Genomic DNA, 6,113 nt, shown 5'->3' on the forward strand with positions numbered 1-6,113 from the left:
ACTTGTTACTATGTCCGTCACTTGCGCGCTTAAATTTTTGTTAGGACGTTACAGGCATGGTGACAAATGATAAAGAGCCGACCATCTTAGCCCTACTGCAGGGCTAAGATGGACGGCTGTCTATCATTTGTCACCATACCTGTCGCGCTCTAACAAATACGTAAGTGTGAAAGTGACGCATGATATGACAAGTGACAAAAACACCACCATGATACCGCTGCTGGATTAGATATGAATCGGCTATGTCAGTGTCAAAAGTGGCATTTTTGGTTTAAGAAATGTCACTTTTCACACTGACAGATCCGATCAATATCTACTCCAGACCGAATTCATATCCTATATTTAAAATAAGAATACGCCTGATAAAAAAATACAATCTAGACTAATACGTCTTTGAGCTTTTAAATCTTAACGTTCACACCTACAAAACAATAATAGATTTTTATCGAAGGGATGAAATGAGGCCATTCACCCGAGTTAAATACTCTACATTTCATTTCAAATACGAAAAAAAGTTAACTACATGCGCATTTGTAAAAAACACGGCTAAGTATAAACTTCAGTAGACTAGTATTTCTTGAGGGTACTTTCAATTAATATTGTTATTTTATGGAAAGTTAATTATCAGAATGGAAATTGTACAACAATTCCATTTAAAGCAAAACTAATTGCTTATCGTAAAACAACAGAAAAAACATACAGTGCTCTAGAGCAGAAACGTATCATTTTCTGCACACCTTTTAGAAAAACGACGACCCACTTTCAGAGCATGTAAAATGAAAATGGACAATAAGTGAAAAAAATAAATAATTGGTGGCGTCAATCGATATATCTGGCAAATGTTTTCAATTACATAGCGTGACTGCGATTGATAATGCCTACTCATACTTCAGTAACGTGAGATTGACAATCGCGATCGATCGTCTCGGGACCGCTTTAGGTATCTATCACTCTGCGAATCACGAGGTAATAAAATTACAAGCAAACGGTGTTGAATGAAACGTGTAAAATTAAACCAGGCCTTTAAAGACCATTATGAATGATGCCATCTACGGAACCATTAAAAAGGAGTTAATTTTAAATCACGAACATTAAAACACGTATGGTAACATACAAAAATTTGGTAAAGGGGTAGGTGTGACCAATTCGGTAATGTCCCGTTACTTTCATAAAGCACATAATGGCTAACGCAATTAAAATCGCATTACTTACACATGCTTACATGCATATAATGTTATGTATTATGTGAGCTGTGTTTAAAAAAAATTGTAGGTAATACTTATATACTAAAGTTTCAGCATGTAAAGGATGGGGTGGTTTTTTCAAAAGTTCACTTACGTCTTTTATTTTATTTACGTATGGTTTTTTTTAGTTTCTCAAGCGGATTCGAATTCGCCTGTCAGTTGTTTTACTTATTGTCGGTCACATATTTGATGTTAATTAGTGTTGTGTTGATGCATTATATTATAAGTACGTATACATATGTATTTTAGTATTTGCCTTTTACACGTATGTATATGTGACACTGTCCAAAATAACCTTACTTTCATGTTTAATTTTGGAAAGTTTATGTTAAATTATGTTTTTATAAATTGTAAGAAATTAGTTACAAAATTATTTAATAAAGTGATTTATCTTAATTAAAATACCAACATGTCAAGTTGCTTGTGCTTGACAAAAAACCACCATAGCCAATTAAAGTCATTCCATAAACAGTATTTTTATTACACCCTGTAAGTGCTTCGCAATAAATAAGGTTCAGCTGCTTTTTGTCTATATTTTTGTTGTCAGATTTGGATACAATTTGGTAAGTTTGAATGAGCTTTTTCTCATTCTGGACGGAATAAACACGAAATCTTAAGGCCCTCTGCACACGGCGCGTAAGCGTAAGAGACGCGTAAGGGTATCGTAATACGCGCGTAGAACGAGAGCGCTACGAGCACGTACAACTTCAAACAAGTCCGCACACGAAGCGTCGTCGTAGCGCGTAGCTTATGCGATTTCTGTCGTCATTACGACAGGCGTAGCGTAATACACGCGTAAAAAACAAAAATTCGGGCATAATTAAACAATAAAAGATCTTCATCTACGTGAAAGTAAGATCGTCGATACATCCGCCGAAGACATTTGACGCTAGCGACTACATGATTTCGACTAATAAGATTTCACTTATAAACCAGTCCAGCACTCTACGCGTCTCGTACTCGTGTAACGTTTTTACGATACGCTTACACTTAATACGCTCCGTCTGCTGAGGGCCTAACTTGTGCGAAATACGAGTACAAAAAATGTACGTAGGTAATTCTCCGTCCAGTTACAATCCATATGTTTTCGTAACTCAGGGGAAGATATTTTAGGATATACGATGAAATTGCGCTTCTTTGTAAGTATCCAAATTTTATCGAAATGTGACGAAACAAAGAGAAATACAACAAAATAAAAAACACACTTCTCAAATCCAAGTTTGTGACCTTGAAAGCCCTTCGGGTCATTGTGAATTACTTAAAATACCATAAAATATTTAATAAGGGTGTAGACCTGGTAACGAGAATCGATATCTAATATTTAAGGGTAATAATGATATTATCCTGACACACACATGACCATGACACACACATTTAGTAAAGCATAGCAAAATCGTTCGCGTCTTTCCTGTAGTGGTCGCAAATTTAAGGGAATTTAAAGCTAATTTTAACGCGGCACCTTTACAGACGGGATACATTTTTTCAGTACCTCAAATAAGAAAAACGGGATATATGTCCCAGAATAGTTAACCTTTTCGCCGCCACGTAATACGTGTCATCAACGCCACGTTAAACATTAAAATGAAGTCGTGGCGTGTAGGCCACGAAATGTACTGACTTAATATCAAGTCATTCTCGGCGAAAAGTTAACTTTTATTGTATTATTCACTTAAAAAACTTTTTCTAATATATTTTTGACCCTAACGGCAAACCATTTTGAGAGACAATTTCCTGAGTAATAACATTACCAAATAGCAGTTATTTGGTAATGTTATTACTCAGGACGGTTTATTAGGACAGGTACAAACAGTGCAAATTACATCACTACTGTTGATAGCGTAGCCTACGAGTATTACCTACCTGTGTGTAGTATCTTCTCCCGTGAACTGTATGTTTGCAAGCAAAATTAGACCCATTTCTTATTATTCGATTGATCTAAAACTTTACATAGTACCTACTTATTATGCAAGCTGGGTGACAATACATAACAGTATTATGGTACCAGAATGTTGCGAAAATGACAAATTGACAATGCGCTTACCGCTGCGTTTACCGCGTTAAAAAATCGCGCGCTTAAATATGACATGTGACGTTACTACTGTAGGACTTGTAGGTACTGTGTTTATTTGATAGAAACGTATGTACTTATATGAAAATAATTAATAATATATTGTGTATGTGTCAACATGAATATTTATTTGCCTTATCGATTATTGATATCATGCGATAAGGTTTAGTGTTTGTTGTGCAAGACATCGCTAATTAATAAATGAACATTATTATATTACCTAATGGCCTATTAGGTATATACAGCTGCTGGTGAGCAGGTGGTGGTTTTATGACTACATTAATAATTTGAGCCATCGAACTACAAGAATCATTCTGACTCATAGGTATTCTTGTTTTATTCTAATCTACGCCTTTCCTAATCCTTTTTTTTATCTAGTGAATTAACGTGTTGCTGTTTTACTGAAACGCATGTATTCTTCTACTGTACTTTATTATTAATATTCGATTTGAGTTTCCAACTGCTGGGCAACGGTTTCTCCTCTTGATTTCGACGTATTTTGGTTAAGTGCTTCTCCCGGCTAGATGTTAAGGAAGATGTCCAGGTTATACCATCATCTCCGTCTGTGCCTGTCCATCTACCAAATTTCATACCCACTTGATGATGTATGAAATTAAATAGAAGTACAAAATTTAAAGTTAATTGCAACTAAGGATGGATCAGTTGGCTAAATGTTTTCAGATGTGTGTGTGTATAGATACAGTGTTATGCCATAGATAACACTAATAAGTAATGAGTAAAACATAGATACTGAAATTTATTCTCATTTTAAAGGACATAACATATCACCTATGACATAGTGCTGCAGATTTGATGAAAATAAATAAAAATCTGGCTGTATTATAGTTCGGTCAGAATAGATAGCTAATCAAAAAGAGTTAATCAGACGTGTAGAACTAATCCTAGGTTTAAGATTAGTAGGTACTACTTAATTATTTTGTCTTACAAACTATACAGGGAAGGAAGTAAGAAATCAAACCAACATAAAACAATAAACACAATAATTCTATATTATTTTTTTCGATTTACCTCAGGTTACATTTTCTAAAATAAATTATTATAACAAGTACATTTATCTAAACAAGCTGTACATTATTTACAATTAATAATTTATCTACATTCTAGCACGAATATCACAGTTAAACAATCTCGCTACTTTAGGAATGTTTACGTTTATAGTTTAGTTGGGCGATAAATTAAATACGGCCCGATTCGTACAAAGCTTATAAGATTTCACACCGATAGGATACTGAGTTAGTGTCAAAAGTAAGATTTATTCAACCAAAAACCTCACTTTTGGCACTGAGATCAGTATCGTATCGGTGTGACATCTTTTAAGCATTGTTTGAATCGGACCGATAGTACCTATTCGAACAAAAAACCTTTCCACTTTCTGAAAATTCTCAACATAGACTTTGGAGCTTTTGATCTTTAAAAATTACCGTATTCGGCTTATTAGTAGTCAGGCCAAAAATAATATTGGGGTCACATTACTTATTGGAGCATGCACTTAGTACTACAGCAGAGATTAGTAAATATTCAAGGCGAACAACCTCTACGTTCCACGGCGTTACACCACGTTCGTCGCAAGCTTTTTTTATTATTTTTCCAGTTTAGCTTTATTCGTTTACTGCTATTTATGACTTCCAAACTAAAAAACAACTCTCGTAGCTGCTGCTGCCATATGGACCGAAGTACAATGAAAGCATTGTAGGCGTATTCTTATTGAAGAGCGCCATCTAGTTTTAAGATTTTAAAACCTTTTATAAAGACTCATAATGCTTAAAATATACTTTTGTGACTATATCTGCAGTCAGTCAGTTTCACTGTAACGTCTTGAAATTAAAAATAGCAGTAAGGCGGCAGTTCATATTCAAATAACTAAAATGTAAAAATAATATGTAATGTTATATACAACACTGACGATTCTTGCGGCGTTGTAAGGGGGTTGGTAGTCTTCTTTATTTAATAGACTCTGAATATAGTGATGGTGTCTTCTGTCAAAGCACATAACTGCAACTCTTAATAACAAAGAGAATTTGCAATAGAGGTGAATTGTCAAAGAAAACTTTGTAGCCACAGTTAATTTACTGCCATCTTTCGATACATGATTAAAACTTTTAGAACGCCATTTGACTTTGATCATAATTGTTTCACTAATATGTGTTAAATTTGTTAAATATCAAAAAGGGGCGCCATCTCATAGTTCAAAGGCCAAATGCATGGCGGCATCTTTTCGAGCGATGGCGCCACAACCTTTAGCCTATGCCCGGTAAGACAGCGCAACTTTTTGATATTTAACAAATTTAACACATATCAGTGAAATAATATGGATCAAAATCAAATGGCGTTCTAAAAGTTTTAATCATGCGCCGAGAGATGGCAGTAAATTTCATGTGGGTACAAAATTTTCTTTGACAATCCACCTTTATTTCAAATTCTCTTTGGTAATAGGTTAAGGCTGCAGCATTGGGGAATTGTGTTTTCTAATAAACCAATGAACGTATGTATACAATCAGTATATTAATATTGTTTTCCTACTGATTCCCCAACCTTTAGTTTTTATCATTAAGTAATTTTATTTTTCTTATTTTTCGCTTTATCAACTAAACGGTATATGGTGGCCACATTTTTCCGTTTAGGTGATAAAACAAAAAAAAAAGCAAAATAAAACTATGTAACAAAGACCTCAAGTTGGGGAATCAGAGGAATCAGTAAGACAACAGTATACTGCATATACTGATTTGTACATGAATTAATTGGTTTATTAGAAAATACAATTCTTCCAACGAGGGGCACTG

This window comes from Cydia pomonella, chromosome 6 (genome assembly GCF_033807575.1).
Source record: "Cydia pomonella isolate Wapato2018A chromosome 6, ilCydPomo1, whole genome shotgun sequence".
Lineage (NCBI taxonomy): Eukaryota > Metazoa > Arthropoda > Insecta > Lepidoptera > Tortricidae > Cydia > Cydia pomonella.